The sequence below is a fragment of the Xenopus tropicalis genome, chromosome 4, assembly GCF_000004195.4.
Source record: "Xenopus tropicalis strain Nigerian chromosome 4, UCB_Xtro_10.0, whole genome shotgun sequence".
Taxonomy (NCBI): Eukaryota; Metazoa; Chordata; class Amphibia; order Anura; family Pipidae; genus Xenopus; species Xenopus tropicalis.
This window is the reverse complement of record NC_030680.2, coordinates 104,246,703-104,265,259: the sequence shown is the minus strand read 5'-3', so window position 1 is coordinate 104,265,259 and position 18,557 is coordinate 104,246,703. Positions and strand designations below refer to the sequence as shown.

The window sequence follows — 18,557 nt, the reverse complement described above, 5'->3', positions numbered from 1 at the left end:
TTTTCTAACTCCTTCCATGGACATCAATTTGCACATTTCCTATCATGAAGAAAATGCTACTGGCCTTAGCAATGACAGAAAAATATTAACAAAGAACCCAAATTCTTTAATTGCATCTACGTCTCTTTTGTCAGACTGGTCAGCCTCAGGGCCAAAGAACGGCATTATATCTATCTGCCTGATGGGTCCAAACAAACAGAAGTCAGACAGAGTTAGCGGTCTATTGCAGTTATAGATCTTCCAATGGCTGATTACATTTTCAGTATGAACAGAAGGTTAGGCTCTAAAGTTTAAATCAGCTTAAACACCAAACCAAATACTTGCCAATATGACAAGCTGATCTGCTTATCTTTATATAAATGTATGTAAAACTGAATTAGGCACTTGGCAAACTCAAGGATGTATTGCTAAGGGTGCTGGGTGACAGCCACCCTAAAGTCAAAGGCACATGATCAGTTTTGAATATTTTGCCCCTAAAGCTACTTGTATTTCTTTAAAATCATCACATTTGTATGGTGATTCCCCTTTAAGAGAGGTGCACTTAATTGTCAGGAAACTATTAACTTGGAACATGGCATTCAGCATTTACACGTTGCAACCACCTGACAAGTGAGCGGCTTATTGAATTACGTTCCGCTGCAATCACCTGACAAGTCAACGGCTTACTGAACTAAGTTCAACAGAAAGTTTGCTTTCTCCGATTCTGCCCTGATCATAAAAACAATACACCACGTGACAAAGAAAACAACAAAAAAAAAAAAGTTTCTTTCCAAGTTATGCTGCATTACATGATAGGTCAGTTTATAAGGTATTGTTTTATTATATACAGAGAAAAAGAAAATAATTTTCAAATATTTCAATTATTTGCTTATAATATAGTCTATGTGAGATAGCCTTGCCGTAATTTAGAACTGGGTTATGGGTTTCCGGATAACGGATCCCATACTGTACAAGAATACTGCTCAGCCATCTGGCATTTCTGATTAACTACCTCAGCTAAAGCAAGCCTAGGTTTGTAAAAAAATAATAGACAAAACATCATTCTATACTGATAAATATACCAGCCATGTTGCAAAAGTTTGCTTTTATTTTTTTTCTCTCTAACAAAACTAACTGCTAACTAGTTGCTAATAATGATGAGCAAAATTTTTAGCCAGGTTTCACTATGAAAAAAACATCCATTGACTCAAATGCATTTTGGGAATTTTCGCCTTTTCACAATTTTTTGGTGACGCAAACAAGAACAGATTAGCCCATCACTAGTTTCTAAAGGTATAGTCATTTAAAAGAAGTTCCCCCAACATGTGGGCAAAACAAAAAGAACAAAAGCAAGCCCATGTGTAACCATCCTTATACAGGTATGGGATCTATTATCCAGAATGCTACTTTAGGCCCAGGATAGAGGGGGGTATGAAGTATTTGTCTGAATAGCAGGATAAGACATAAACCAAAAGCCTTGGACCACTCAGCTGTTTCTTATCAGAAGTTAAAAGCTGCCTGAGATACATTACCATCTAATACTAATGTGTATCCAGATTTTCTAATAATGTAGCTAGGTAATACGCATCTGATCTAAGACTGTAAACTGAGAGTTGTTGATAACCACTAAAGTTTTATTTCTTTGGACTACTGATATACAAATGCGCAGCAGAGAATAATTCTGCATCAGTTTCAGGTTTATGTTAATAATAATGCATCATGGTCTTTATTGTGTTTTAACATTTATGTTTCTTCCACATTAGGTATTCTTAGTTTGATTAAATAATGGGAGCATACATTAGCACTGGACTTAAATAAGTCATTTTATCAGAATATCCAGGGTGTAGTTTCTAAAACAAACAACATCACGAAATGAAAGGAGTTAACCCAAATTTTAGATACATATTAGATATGAAAAACCATGGACAAGATGGGCCTTGTCCAAGTATGATAGCACATGAGCAACAATATTTAATGATAAAGGTTAATGCTGTGTTCACAGGTGGAGCTTTAGATAAGAAAGACACTAGTTTGGTCAATAAAAAGTCATTTAAATATTTAAACAAACCAAACACTGAAGGTTAACAGAACTGTACTGTATTAAAGGAACAGTAACACCAAAAAATTAAAGAGTTTTAAAGTAAATTAAATATAATGTACTGTTGCCTTGCACTGGTAAAAGTTGTGTGTTTGCTACAGTAACTCTACTATAGTTTATATAAATAAGCTGCTGTGTAGCCATGGGGGCAGCCATTCAAGCTGGAAAAAAGGAGAAAAGGCACAGGTTTGCTTAGCAGATAACAGACAAATTCTGTAGAATACAATAGTGTTTTATCTGTTATCTGCTATGTGCCTGTGCCTTTTCTCCTTCAAATGGCTGCCCCCATGGCTACACAGCTGCATTCTTTATATAAACAATAGTAGTGTTTCTGAGGCAAACACACCAGTTGTACCAGTGCAGGGCAGCAGTACATTATATTGGAATTTCTTTTATACACTTGAATTTTTTGGTGTTACTGTTCCTTTAAGTCCCTTTATTTGTGTTGGAATAGTGTCACTTCTAGCACACAGCATCAACATCCAATTTACTTTGCACAAGTCAGTTGCAGTTATCGATGCAACTCTGGAAATAAATCCATGACTAGTAGCATTAGCATTCCCTTAATGTCATGCATGCACGTATGTGCTACCCCAGGTCCCAAGCATTCTGGATAAGAGGTCCCATACCTGTACAGCATCACTAACATTAATTATATTGCATGAATGCATAAAGTATGCAAAAATAAGAAACATTTTGCCTTACTTTCTTTCTCAGTTATTATTTCACCTCTAGGGTACAGGCCAAAGTTACTATACTATAAAGTATTTGGCTATGTTGAGCTTTTTCATGCAATTATGTAGTTAAAATTCTGCATACAGTACAAGAATTTTATCTTTGTTTTTTTTTTTTTTTACTTAAAAAGCAGAATATCTGTCTTTAAGTGCCAAATATTGAAAATGTGATTGAACACTTAAGCATTCTGTCCTCATAATGTAAAGGAATTTGCTGTACTGGCATTATAATGCATTACTCAGCATCTGGCAGTTGTGTCTGCTTAAAAGTCCCTGTCATCAACCCCATAAAAAACTTAACTTTTCCCGGCGGCTATTTATTAAAAAAAGATATTCTATAAAGACAAAGTATGGAAAGATACAGCTAGAGTTTAAGGGCAATGACGCATGAGGAGATTAATCACAAGGCGACTAATCTACGACTTATCTCCTTTAAATGCTTTCCCAACAGCGATAATGTAAATCGCCAGTGGGAAAACATACGCATCGCTTGCAACTTCCGAAAGCCGAAGCAGTGCATATGTCTCCCCACTGGCAATTTACATTATCGCCAGTGGGAAATTGGTCAGAGGAGATTAACTGCTAATGCTAGAGGAGATTAAGGGCTCTGGCACACGGGGAGATTAGTCACCCGCGACAAAACTCCCTGTTCGCAGCCGACTAATCTCCCTGAGTTGCCATCACCTGCCATCCCACCGGCGAAAATGTAAGTCACCGGTGGGATGGCACACGCGGCGGCGCGATCTCGGCAAATCGCCGAAGTTGCCTCGCGAGGCTTTTTCGGCGATTTGCTGGACTAGGGGTTCAACTGCTATGTGCAATGTCACAGCCCTTAAATACATGAGTAGTTATTTCAGTTCTACATAAATGAGTCACTTCTGTTAATTTACACCTGCAATTTGTTGGACAGATGTTTTTCTTTGTTACTCTTGGGTGTAAAAATATCAGATTACCAGTGTAGGTACTGTATAAACAATTTTCCCAATTGCCCTTGGTTAGAATATGGAATTCTCAATTTTGCATAATCATTTAACATTCGCACTGTGTTTCTAACAAAGGTATTTGCTTTTGTTTCATGAGCAGCATCCTTTGGTTACATTAACTTAAATCCAAAATATTGTATCTGATTTATCCTTATAATTATTTTGTAATTATAAATACAAAACTATTCAAATATTCCCCAGCACTATATAATAGATGGGATGCCTAAAGAAATAATGCCTGAGACTTGTTCAGATCTCATTTAAAGCAAATATCATGCCATACCAAAATGCAGTGCTAAAGGAATATCTACTGGAGTCTAAAGAAACTGCAAGAAGGCTGTTCCATACATCAGAACAGAAAGTGCATTTTCTTTGTGAAACTGTCCAATCACTGAGGAGTTTTATATGTATTTTTGCATTATACAGTGGAGGAAATAATTATTTGACCCCTCACTGATTTTGTAAGTTTGTCCAATGACAAAGAAATGAAAAGTCTCAGAACAGTATCATTTCAATGGTAGGTTTATTTTAACAGTGGCAGATAGCACATCAAAAGGAAAATCGAAAAAATAACTTTAAATAAAAGATAGCAACTGATTTGCATTTCATTGAGTGAAATAAGTTTTTGAACCCTCTAACAAAAAAAGACTTAATACTTACTGGAAAAACCCTTGTTTGCAAGCACAGAGGTCAAACGTTTCTTGTAATTGATGACCAAGTTTGCGCACATTTTAGGAGGAATGTTGGTCCACTCCTCTTTGCAGATCATCTCTAAATCCCTAAGGTTTCGAGGCTGTCTCTGTGCAACTCTGAGCTTGAGCTCCCTCCATAGGTTTTCTATTGGATTAAGGTCCGGAGACTGACTAGGCCACTCCATGACCTTAATGTGCTTCTTCTTGAGCCACTCCTTTGTTGCCTTTGCTGTATGTTTTGGGTCATTGTCGTGCTGGAACACCCATCCACGACCCATTTTCAGTTTCCTGGCAGAGGGAAGGAGGTTGTCGTTCAGGATTTCACGATACATGACTCCGTCCATTTTCCCGTTAATGCGAATAAGTTGTCCTGTGCCCTTAGCAGAAAAACACCCCCAAAGCAAAATGTTTCCACCCCCATGCTTGACGGTGGGGACGGTGTTTTGGGGGTCATAGGCAGCATTTTTCTTCCTCCAAACACAGCGAGTTGAGTTAATGCCAAAGAGCTCTATTTTGGTCTCATCAGACCACAGCACTTTCTCCCAGTCACTCACAGAATCATTCAGGTGTTCATTGGCAAACTTCAGACGGGCCTGCACATGTGCCTTCTTGAGCAGGGGGACCTTGCGAGCCCTGCAGGATTTTAATCCATTGCGGTGTAATGTGTTTCCAATGGTTTTCTTGGTGACTGTGGTCCCTGCTAATTTGAGGTCATTAACTATCTCCTCCCGTGTAGTTCTAGGATGCTTTTTCACCTTTCTCAGAATCATTGACACCTCACGAGGTGAGATCTTGCGTGGAGCCCCAGAGCGAGGTTGATTGATGGTCATTTTGCGCTCCTTCCATTTTTGAACAATCGCACCAACAGTTGTCACCTTCTCTCCCAGCTTCTTGCTAATGGTTTTGTAGCCCATTCCAGCCTTGTGCAGGTCTACAATTTTGTCTCTGACATCCTTGGACAGCTCTTTGGTCTTTCCCATGTTGGAGAGTTTGGAGTCTGCTTGATTGATTGATTCTGTGGACAGGTGTCTTTTATACAGGTGACTAGTTAAGACAGGTGTCCTTAATGAGGTTGACTAATTGAGTAGAAGTGTCTAACCACTCTGTGGGAGCCAGAACTCTTAATGGTTGGTAGGGGTTCAAAAACTTATTTCACTCAGTGAAATGCAAATCAGTTGCTATCTTTTATTTAAAGTTATTTTTTCGATTTTCCTTTTGATGTGCTATCTGCCACTGTTAAAATAAACCTACCATTGAAATGATACTGTTCTGAGACTTTTCATTTCTTTGTCATTGGACAAACTTACAAAATCAGTGAGGGGTCAAATAATTATTTCCTCCACTGTATGTACAACTTGTGACATTAATAGACAGTAGAACACTGTTTCATATAGACTATATGTGGGCATGTATGACTAAAAACAGTACTAAAGTTTAAAATAACAGAAAAACTCAAAATAATAGTGCCATTTCCTATTTCATGGTTCAGTTACTTCTAGTAGATGCATTTAGATATTATGACAGGGCTAGTCTAAACACAGCATACAGGGTTTTGTGTATTGTACCGAGACCCAATCAGTTATTTTATGTAGTGCCTGTTTATTAACCAGTTGGTAATTACAGTCAAAAGCAACATTAGACTGCATTAAAATCACTTACATGTGCAAAGTAACTTGCAATTCTTCTGTCACATTTTTTGTTATAATTATATTAAAACTGATATATGAGTGAAAAATCCCATCTACTAAAAAAAAAAATAAACAATTATAATAATTGAAAAGGAGCATATAAAGTTCATGCAATAATAAGGTGCTTAAAGGGATAGTTCACTTTAGATTAACTTTTAATATGATGTAGACATTGAAATTCTGAGGTAATTTGCAATTGGTCTTCATTTTTTATGGTTTTTCAGTTATTTAGCTTCTTATTAAGCAGCTCTACATTTGGTATTTTTGGAAGGTATCCGGTTGCTAGGGTCTTTTACCCTAGCAACCAGGCAGTGGTTTAAACAAGAGCTGGGAATATGTGAGAATATGAATAGTACAGGGCCTGCATAGAAAGATAAGTAATAAAAAGTAACAATAATAATAAAATTGCAGCATTACAGAGCAATAGTTTTTGGCTGCCAGGGTCAGTGACCTCCATTCAAAAGCTGAAAAGAGGCAGAAGAAAAAGGAAAATAATTATAATAATAATAAAAATTATAAAGAACAAATAATGAAACCCAATTGCAAAGTTGCTAGGAACTGGCCATTCTATAACATACTAAAAGTTAACTTAAAGGTGAACCACCCCTTTAACTAGCAATAATAATTGTGTTGCTGCTTTGGTGTTGGGCCATGGGATTCAGACATCAGAATGTAAAAGGGCTCATGAGAACCATGTAAAAAATAAGAGGAAAAATTCTTATATCTTTAATAATAACACTGTAATTTGATTTTGAAGAAACAACCAAGCTGTCGGCCTATTCAAACAGTCGGTATAATAAAACTGATGTACGACCGAAGCCATTTGATGAACTGCCTGTATATTGACTTCATCTTGCCCAGAGGAGCTTGATCACATTACAAAACACTGAAAGTTCCCAATAAAGAAAAGGTTTCTATTTCATGGCAATATAGTTAATCTGACATTGCACAAAAGAGCACTGCTTACAATCAACCTGGGGCTTCTATAGTTTACAATGAGTATTATGGTTTAACAGTTGTAAAAGCAATATCTTTATTTACCTGGAACATTTTAAAAATGTATTCAGGGATGAAAAAAAGTGCTTGGTGAAAGTGGAATAAAAGTCTAGGCTGGTCCTTGGCAGCAGTAAAAACAAATCTTAGGGCTACAACATACAATGACCTTTTTGCTATAGTTGTGCTTCCTACTTTCTGGAAACAAGTGTTAATGCTCTAATGCACAAGGCAGGCCAATACAGAATTAATTTGCTGAGGACTGCGAGTCAGGCCTCAACTTCACTTTCCAAACTCACAGCTTGTTTCTGAATGGTAGAAAATTCCACCACCATTTAAGGGAGAAGACAGATGGGGTGATTAGTTGCCAAGATTTTTTTTAAATCCAATTGCGGAGACCAATAGCCACACTAAAAAGTTGCAGCATCTTGTATCGCACGGTACATTTCGCACGCGGTGACTCTTGTGTATTTTAATGAAGGTATAGTCATGGTGATTAGTCGTGGAAACTGGATTTTTTAGTTGCTGTTTTATTATCAAATATTTCTGTCCAAAGGTGCCCCCAACTTCTTGCTAGGCTGGGGCAGCATGATTCTTCTACAGGCTAATTACAAATAAAAATAACTCCAGCCTATGTAAGGATCACACCTCCTACAGCCCAGCATGACTGATGCAACAGCAGAGGAGCCTTTAGCCATAAATGAGTGTCGGCTCAGGTAAGTATCGCTGGGCTGGGGCGGCTTGGGGGACTTCTGGCAGAAATAATTTGGTGCTGCAACTCTTTAGAAATACTGACAAGTTCCTATTGAGTTTTATTGGAACATGTCATTTTTGCTTTTATGCCCTTCATTTTTGTATATAAAATATATTGAACATGGGGATTTTAAGGTTCAAATACAATTTTGTTTAAAGTTGAAAAAGCATTTTTTTTGTCCTGAATGTGACATTCCAAAGTAACACTCAAGCCAGTGCCACAAGGAGTGAAACTACATATGTGAACAGTTTCATGCCGAATTCCGCTGTGTGTGCCTGCACCCAGGCCCACACAATGGCTCCGGGTGCAGGCACGACAATAAGATTTTTGAACCACAGGGGTGGATTCTTGGCCTGCATATATCTGCAGGCAGAGAATCTGCCCTTTGTGACTTTAGCCTTAAAAGATAAAACACACACTCCTTGCAGGCAGTGCCTTGACTGGAATAAAACAAGTCCATGTCTGGTAGATTCAGGGGGCTTTAAAGGAGAAGAAAGGCTAATAAAGAGTTAAGCTGCAGGCATTCCTTTGGTTCTCTCAATAGTGCCCTTAAGTCTCCCCATATTTCTCCCGTTCAGATGATCAGAAACCTTGTAGGAAAAAAAAATAGCTAAGCTCTGTAAAGGAAGTTCCCATAATGCCTCGCTCCTGCACCCAGACCAAGACCCATGTACATATTCAGTGTGTGAGACTATGAGAAAGCTTCCTGCTGATTGGCTCAGATCCACATTCCTAAGGGGGGGGGAGTGAGTTCTTAGCATTCTTGAGGGAGGGGGAGCAGGAGAGGGGAGAAACCTGCATGTCTCTGGAACAGGAAAACAGAGACAACAAATCTTCTGACCGAGAACTCAGTGCAGTGTTTCTGTGAGCGCTTATGGCTGTATTTACATAGACCAGTGATCCCCAACCAGAATGTTGAATGTTGCTCTCAGTGCCCACAAACCAGGCAGTCTACTTTTGAATTCCTGACTTAGTGGCAAGTTTTAGTTGAATAAAAACACGATTTACTACCAAATAAAGCCTCCTGTAAGCTGATAGGGTGCATAGAGGCTACCTAATAGCCAATCTTAGCCCTTCTTAGAGACCGCCATGAACTTTTATGATGCTTGTGTTGCTCTCCAAGTAAGAAAGGTTGGGGACCCCTAACATAGACCTTTCTGATAAAGCTTACTTAATTTTTATCTTTCCTTCTCCTTTAAAATGAGTTTTGCTGCTGAAATATCTAATTAAGCAACTAATCCCAGGAAGAACAAAACTTTCCTGATTATTGTTTATTTTCTACTACCACTGAATATACTGTATTTGAACATTAAAAAAATATTGTTTAAAAGATGCTTGCAAGAAACAGAACAGAAAGACAGACGTATGCAGCACATTGGTCTTAAATATGTTTATTGAAATTGACAGAATCATACCTTCCACCATTCTAAATTATAGATTTTTGACCGTGTTGGCTGTGCCTTGACTGACCAATTTTCCTTTAGGCCTTAAGCTGACCATACACGCACCGATACTATCGTACGAAACCTCGTTTCGTACGATATTCGGTGCGTGTATGGCATGTCGGCGAGTTGACCGATATCGCAGGAAGCTGCTGATATCGGACGACTCGCCGATCGGCCAGGTTAGAAAATTTTGATCGGGCGCCATAGAAGGCGCCTGACCAAAATCTGCCGTCAGGGCTGAATCGGCAGAAGGAGGTAGAAATCCTATTGTTTCTACCTCCTTATCTGCTGTTTCAGCCATGTGTGTGGCCAGCTTTAGAACAGTCATGTGAAAAAAGGGACAGATGCTGGGTGAGCTGGACTAACACACCACTCAATAAATACACATCAACATACTTATATAGGCTGCTCACTTTCCCAATACCCTCTTGAATTAAATCATTTTTTTAGGTATGCATCAGATCCACTATTTCAGGATTTGTCCAAACCCTGAATCTGCATACTGAACTGAATCTAAATCTTAATTTGCATGGAAGGGCTAAAAAGAACCTTGGGTGCAGTGCGGGGTTAAAAATGTGTAACTTCTGTGTTGACATGACAAAAAGTCACGTGATTTTAAGTATTTGGTTTGACCAGTCACGTGGATTCAGCCAAATCTGAATCCTGCTGAAAAAGGCAGAATCCTGAACCAAATCCTAGATTCATTGCAACCCTAGTTTTTTTTAAACGACACAATAAATAATGACTTTACTCAACTGCTTTTTATTTTTGTGTTTCTAAAGCCAGCTATATGTCTAAGCATGCATTTGTTTGGTGAGGTGGGCAAACAAGCTTATGACTGGATCAAATAATGGGCCTATGTAGACACACTGGTTGTGGACCATGCTCATGCAGTTAGCACTCAGTGGTATTTTCAAAAGTTGGTCAACATATTGGTCAAGCAGGCTGTTGGGAGGGCTCCACACATGGTCCATAAGCTTTTGACTCGGTCTGGGGGGCCACCTTTAGATTTTCATTTCCTCATTCTTTTAGGAGTGGGGGGTGGGAGATTCACTACACTGTTAAAGGAAAAGTAACACCAAAAAATGAAAGTGTAATATAATGTACTGTTGCCCTGTACTGGTAAAACTGGTGTGTTTTCTACAGAAACGCTACTATTGTTGGTATAAATAAGCTGCTGTGTAGCCATGAGGGGAAAAATAGGAGAAAAGATACAGGTTACATAGCAGATAACATAAGCTCTGTAGAATATAATGGGACTTTATCTGTTATCTGCTAGTAGCCTGTCCCTTTTCTCCTTTGAATGGCTGCCCCCATGGCTACACAGCAGCTTATTTAAATAAACTATAGTAGTTTTTCTGAGGCAAACACACCAGTGCAGAGCAGCAGTACATTATATTGTAATTACTTTTACACACTATCATATTTTGGTGTTACTGTTCTTTTAAGTTGGCCAAACACGTTCAGATTTTAGTCTTCTTCTGATGAATGTTTAGATATCAATTGTACATTTAAATGCAATGATCTAAAACTAACATTCAGATTTAAATTGAAAGATAAAGTACTAAAAAACAAATTGGAGGACGTTCTGAACAAAAAATAATTGGCAGGCAACAATCGTACAAAAGTGATATCCCAAAAATGCATTGTAGGTCACCCAAGGATATCAGCAGACACATGCATAGATTTTATTGTTACCCAACCAAAATCTTCTAACCTGTCTGATCGACCAAACGACTAATTGTCATGGTACGAAAATTATCGGAGCGATAGTTTGGAGCCCACATACAATCTGAAAATCATACGAGATTTAGATTTGTAAGATTATAACAGTGCATGTATGGCCAGATTTATTTTTAAACATTAGTTGTTAGAGGCTTTAGTTGCTACTGAGCATGCTTAGCAAGTTTACTAAAGTATGGCACAGAGCAACTGATAATTTAGTTGCCGACATTCCTTCAATGTTGATAAGAAATGTATCGGCTAGTGTAGCAAAACAGCTTACCAAGGTAGCAAACTAACCAATCAAGCTGCTCATGGGAAACATGAAAGGGTGCAAAATGAAACTTTAAATGTAAATATCAGGAAAACATTCAAAAATAAATGATAGAACACAGTGTTAAAAAAGTAATCATTTCTGTGTATTATTTGAAAATAACTGAACCAAAAAAAAAAAATGTGCGGGGTAAATGTCCCCTTTAATAATGATGTGCCTCACAAGGTGGAGGTGTGTGTGTGTCTGCCTATCTAGACCAGAGGTCCCCAACCCTTAATTTGTGTGAGCCACATTCAAATGGAAAAAGTGTTGGGGAGCAACACAGCCATTAAAAAAAAATCCTAAGGCTACCCAATAAGAGCTATGATAGGACTCTGTTTGGCATTACAATGCGTTTTATGCAGCCAAAACTTGCCACTAAGCCAGTAATTTTACTGGGAGCAACATTCAAGGGGTGAAGTGCAACATGTTGCCCCTCAACCACTGGTTGGGGATCACTGATCTAGACAACAAAGCTTGTGTCTTATCAGTAGTTTCACTTGCAACTGTATGGGTGGAATGGTGTGTTCAACGCTGCTGCCTTGCAGCACTGGAATTCAATTCTGGCCCCGACACTATCTGCAAGGAGTTTGTTCTCTCTGGTCTAAGATCCCTCTGTTCAAAAAACATACCGGCAGGTTAATTAGCTCCTGGTCAAATTAAGCCAATGTATTATGTGAATATTACAAAGTGACCTTAGACTGCAAGCACCACTGGGGCTGATGTACATGATGTACAATCTTTGTAAAAGCTCATTGGAGACATGCCAGAATTATTCGCCCTGTCCATGCCTTTAACAAACCTCACACAGGCTGAGCAAAACATGACAGTGCCATAGGAACATAATTTTTTTTTTGCAATACTGAATTTGCAATTAAATTTATTTTGCTATGTTTGGGTACACTTCTTTTGATTTAGTGCTGAGGTAGCCTTACATACAAACTATAGGTTATTTAAATGGACCTTATTTAGTCTGTCAATAAGTTGGAGGTTCTTCTGCGGTCTAATACACATTCTGGCTACTTTATTGTTTTTTTGAGTGACTTCTAAATGTCTATTCAAGGTCATAACAAAAGGAGGAGTATTTGCTATGGACCTAGGCTGTACTACATGATAAAAAAAAACCAAAGTACTATCTTGTCTCTTGGCTGGGACATTATGCCCAATATTTTCAGCAACCATAACTTTGATATTATTGCATAATCTAGCCTCCGGCACCTACAGGGAAATCTGATTGGGTCTAAACCTGAATGTAAGGGGGGGCTTTAGGGGTATAATTTGCTGTACCTGAAGGTAAGTTCTGGCTCTGTTCATAACTGACCTGTCACAGCATGCTCAAGCTTTTTAAAAGATTTGTAGAACAATCATAGCAGAAATGTGTTGCTATGAAAAAATGATTGCTAAGTGATTAAATACATTTCTTGGCACCATAGTGAGCAGTGGGATTTTATCTTTTGCACAAGCAGTTGTTACAACTGAACTTGCAGAAACAATACATTTCTGTTGCGAAGCCTTTGACTTGTATCCGCTTCCTTTTTGTTCCTAATCATGTTCAGTGAAAGAGCTTTTATAGCCAGAATCATCATGGAGCAGACAGATTCCCAGAATAAAGAGGGTTCTATCTAGCACAAGATGAAGCAAAGAGCTGCCAGTGGGCTGCACTCCATGCTGCCCAATTTGGCGAGGTTAGAAAATCGCCCAGATGTCTGTTGCTGTGCTACCACAAAGCCAACTTCATATCAGATCCTATACTGGCACAAATTCAGCTGCCATGGGACACTTTCTCTCAAGCCCCCCCACCCCCCAAAGTGCCAGCTGCTTAAAAGGCAAACGCGTTCTAACGGCATGACAGATTCTCTTTCTGTATCTGGGTGGCAGGCATAACAAGGTTAGGGAAGAACAGGAGAAGTAAGATAAGTATAGTCCAAATAGATAAAATCATCTCTACAAGATACTGCACACAAACTATTGTTTTAAACGGCGCTAACAGAGAATATGTAAAATAAGATCAGTGGATCAGTTATCATTCAGCAAAATAGGATTTTAGAAGCAGCAAAAGCCTTATGCCAGCAGCAAAGTCTCCTGATACCCAGAATAGCACTGTTAATATTTCACATATGTTACTATGTAATGACTACTCACAGCATTCCTAACCTCCTCTCTGCCAAAAGTAACTGTCAGCAGGACACTGCTGAGTTCTAGCAGAGAAAGGGGAAATCAGCCCCTATATCTTGTAGTGCTGGCAGAACATGACTACAGCTCTAAGTTTAGATCCAGCAGAGGGTTGGTTAGTTCTGCAAAGCTATAACACCATGAAGTGAGAGCAGATGTATTTAAAACAGAATGAATTAGTGGTTACACAATGCAGGCGAGACATGAATCCAGATATTTCCCTAGCTGGTCTGCAACCTGAATGAAGAGCAGCTGGAGGGCCATTAAATGCCTTATTATATACGAACTGAGAGTAACTGTAAAAGGTGCAATTCTGCAAAAGCCTTCCCTGCACTCATAAGAAAAAACCTTATTAACAGCATTATTGCAGTAAAAATGTGCATGGCTGCAGTTTGCACGGATTTAACAGCTACACAGCCATACATGCATCCATTAGCTCTTCTTCATTGTATCGCCGACAAACCTCCAAATAAAATGCTAGGCAAAGGCTGAGTATTAGCAGTCAGTAAATGATCCAGATAATCGTGCCAAGAAACTCCAGCTGCCCAGTCTGGGCTACAGATCCCTCTATGTGAGGGAAGGCAGAGGTTTAATGACATGAGCGGATAGAGAGAAGGGATTACCTGAGCTGGAGCTCGCATGGTCAGTAAGGCGCCTGCGGCTGCTGCTGCCTTTCCCTCTGCCCTCCCCGCTGCCTCTGCTGCTCCTTCTCTGTGAGCGCCGCACATTGGGTATTATAGGAGCTGTGGGGAAGCTCAAGGCTGGAGACTGCAGTCATCTCGCGAGATTCGGCCCAGCTGCCGGCTTATCGCGGTGTTTGCTGCACTCGCTGAATTCCCGGCATAGTTCAGTGACAGATTTGGCCGTCGGGTGAGGTTGTAGTACGAGTTATTGCTGCCGGGGGGATGCTAAAAAGTTGTAGTTCAGATGATTTACTTGTTTGTTTTTTTCCATTGGCTAACTGATAGGGGGCGTCGTTTAAAAAGACAAAATACAAGCTTTTCTACAAATGATTTTTTTTTAATCTCGTTTATTATCTTAAAAAAAACCCTGTGAAGTTAGGTGAGCCGCACAGAGCGCTATATGGCAGTATATTCATGCACGGGAGCTGCCATACTGTTTTCTTTCCTCAGGGCTCCTGCGTACACGCACAAATTGACACGTAGGGGCTGATTTATCAGTCAAGTCCAAATTTCGGACTGTGATAAGTACATTTAAGAAAAAAATCGTATCAAATATGAACATTTCTGATTGCTTTGAGGTCGTACGAAAATATCGTGGTATGATCCAAAAGTTCCAAAATGTTTGTATCCGAACGATCGGAAAAGGCAAAAAAACCTTTCTGACTTTGACACTTCAGTGCATGATTTTGGAAGCCTCTCATAGGAATCAATGGCACTCTGCAGCTCCAACCTGGCCCAAGGAAAGTCTCCCATAGGGCTCAATGGCACTCTGCAGCTCCAACCCGGCCCAAGGAAAGTCTCCCATAGGGCTCAATGGCACTCTGCAGCTCCAACCTGGCCCAAGGAAAGTCTCCCATAGGGCTCAATGGCACTCTGCAGCTCCAACCCGGCCCAAGGAAAGTCTCCCATAGGGCTCAATGGCACTCTGCAGCTCCAACCTGGCCCAAGGAAAGTCTCCCATAGGGCTCAATGGCACTCTGCAGCTCCAACCTGGCCCAAGGAAAGTCTCCCATAGGGCTCAATGGCATTCTGCAGCTCCAACCTGGCCCAAGGAAAGTCTCCCATAGGGCTCAATGGCACTCTGCAGCTCCAACCTGGCCCAAGGAAAGCCTCCCATAGGGCTCAATGGCACTCTGCAGCTCCAACCTGGCCCAAGGAAAGTCTCCCATAGGGCTCAATGGCACTCTGCAGCTCCAACCTGGCCCAAGGAAAGTCTCCCATAGGGCTCAATGGCACTCTGCAGCTCCAACCTGGCCCAAGGAAAGTCTCCCATAGGGCTCAATGGCACTCTGCAGCTCCAACCCGGCCCAAGGAAAGTCTCCCATAGGAATCAATGGCACTCTGGAGCTCCAACCTGGCCCAAGGAAAGTCACGATACCGAATGAGTCCGAATGAATCCAAAACTTTCGTACTCGTTGCGACAAATATGATTTTGTCTCACAAATTGTCGCAAAGTACGAAAAAAGTTGCAGAAATTAACAAAAATTTAGTCGAAAATACGCACAGTTCTAAAAGTTTATACGCACAGGTCTAAAAAAAATGTTTCCATTTGGACTAACTCGTACTTTGATAAATATGCCCCGTAACGTTAAAACAGTCTTTAAAATGTGCGCATAAAATAATTGTTTTGCACAAATAGCTAATAAGAAATGAAAATGAATATTGGCTAAGGGGAAGATGAACCTTCCAGAGAATGGGATGGGTCGGTCCTGCCCTAAGCTTACATCACCATGGGACCTCACCCCTTTCTTGTTTCTGGCACCATCAGAATAATTCTTTTTGCAAAGATCTCATCATGATGGGTTTATTCCCTTCTTTTGGATGCAATTTGGCCGTGCCCCATTACGCTCAGACCATGCTCTCTTTCCCCTAGTGACACTGGACATCCTTAGGGCCACCATTGTGGCGAGAGGAAGTACATTTGTGCCTGGCCTGGGTGTGTTGCAAAAATTACTCAAACTGCGTAAGTTATGTATAAAGTTATGACAAAACATACACAATTTACATAACTTAGTTATTTTGAAAGAAACGTACCTAACTTATATGTGAACTCCACTAACCCCCAATTAAAATTAGGATTTATAAGCAAATTAATCAACGGAACTACTTATTATAGAGTAACATCAGCTGTTTATATTTCACACACAAGTGGCGTGGCCAAAATATTTCTACTGCGCATTTGTGTTCATGGGGGGCCCATATAAATAACTTTTTGATGGTGGTCCTGTCCTAAGTTACCCCCCTGCCCAACACTCCCTGTATCTGGGGAAATGTAAATATAGTCTAGGGCCTATTAAACTTACTAACTTAACTTAACTTTTAGAGGACATGATAACCAGGCCAGTGTTCATGTTAGCTAGGAATCCCTAACCTTTCTTATTTGTGAGCCACAGTCAACTGTAAAAAGACTTGGAGAGCAATACAAGCATCATAAAAGTTCATGGAGGAGCCAAATAAGTCCTAAGATTGGCTATTAGGTTGCCTCTATGCACACTATCAGCTTACAGGAGGCTTTATTTGGTAGTAAATCTTGTTTTTATTCAACCAAAACTTGCCACCAAGTCAGGAATTCATAAAAAACTACCTGGTTTGGGGGCACTGAGAGCAACATCCAATTGGTTGCCCCCGAGCCACTGGTAGGGATCACTGATGTTAGCAGGAAACTGCACCGACCCTGGGTAGATTTCAGCAAGCACCACAGAGCTATCTTCTTCTGCTTCTTCATTTGTTGATGGCCCCAGGCTGATACATGTTCAGTAAAGTGAAAAGGCCAGGTTTTTGCTTAAAAGGGTGGTTCACCTTTGATTTAAGTTTTTGTATGGTGTAGAGAGTGCTATTCTGAGACAATTTGCATCGTTTGCATCGATCGTTTGCGAATGGTGATCCGATAGTAACAAATACGATTTTGTCACACAAAATTGATGCGTAAAGTACGAAAAAGTTGCGCAAATTAACAAAAAAAATCTTAGAAAATATGCACAGTTCTAAAACTTTGAAAAAATACAATTTTTTTTGTATTCGGACTCAATCGTACATTGATAAATGTGCCCACTAGTATTATTTATGTAAGCATTTTATTGTTATGATTTATTAAACAATTTCTTGCACTTTTTCTCATTTGTCTCTTTGTAGTAATTATTTCCTGTAGTTAAATAAAATAGTTTAGAAAAAGAGGAGACAGTGACCTTTACTGCTGGCACACCCTTACATCCAGGGCCGCCATCAGGGGGGCACAGCGGGGACAGCTGTACCGGGCCCGGGCAATTTTTACTTTTAAAGGGGGCCCGGCGGCGCTACAGTTTTCTTAGTCGCTCGTGCCCCCTTTAATAAAATCCAGGCCCTGTCATTGGCTATCTGGATGGTTGCGCCCCGTGTGTACATGTGACGTCAGTACGCACGGGGCGCAACCTTATAAAATGGCCTGTCTCCATTCGCGTGGGGATGTAAGTGCAGAGGCGTCGCCTGCTGAAGATGCCGCTCGCTGAAGATAAACTGCTGCAGGTCGCCAATGTGTTAGGGGGGGGCTGTGGGGCACACTGACCACCAATGTATTATGGGGGCACTGCTGCTGGCACCAATGTATATGGGGGCACTGCTGCTGGCACCAATGTATATGGGGGCACTGCTGCTGGGCATCAATGTATATGGGGGCACTGCTGCTGGCACCAATGTATATGGGGGCACTGCTGCTGGGCATCAATGTATATGGGGGCACTGCTGCTGGCACCAATGTATATGGGGGCACTGCTGCTGGCACCAATGTATATGGGGCACTGCTGCTGGCACCAATGTATATGGGGGCACTGCTGCTGGGCACCAATGTATATGGGGCACTGCTGCTGGGCACCAATGGGGGCACTGCTGCTGGGCACCAATGTATTATGGGGGCACTGCTGCTGGGCATCAATGTATATGGGGGCACTGCTGCTGGGCATCAATGTATATGGGGGCACTGCTGCTGGGCATCAATGTATTAGGGGGGCACTGCTCTTGGCACCAATGTATTAGGGAGGCCCTAGCTACCAATGTTTGTGTGTCCTTTGTACTGATGGGAGGGGTCACTGGGGGAGGGGCCATTGGGGGCAGGGCGTGGGAGGAGGAGGGCCCAGAAATTTTCGTTGTGAGGGGCCCCGTGATTTCTGATGGCGGCCCTGCTTACATCCCCCAATTACTTAACTGCTTAATTAATTTTCTTATGGGTACCAACCAATCGAAAATCATTATAATGTAAAATATAATTTATTTGATAAATACAGGTTAAAAAAATTTCACACATAAATGCAAAAATTATTTTAATCTGG

The 18,557-nt window shown here is 40.5% G+C and overlaps 1 protein-coding gene across 3 annotated transcripts in view; it reads right to left on the bottom strand.

Annotated features, from left to right (window-relative positions):
* The window catches only part of dipk1a (divergent protein kinase domain 1A), a 39,058-nt gene extending 24,670 nt beyond the window's left edge, over window positions 1-14,388 (bottom strand). Inside the window, exon 1 of one of the 3 annotated variants that reach the window (XM_012960387.3) lies at window positions 14,197-14,388. The gene's annotated coding sequence lies outside the window, so the exon portion shown is untranslated. 3 annotated transcript variants of the gene reach the window in all.
* Between the last annotated feature and the right edge of the window lie 4,169 nt (window positions 14,389-18,557).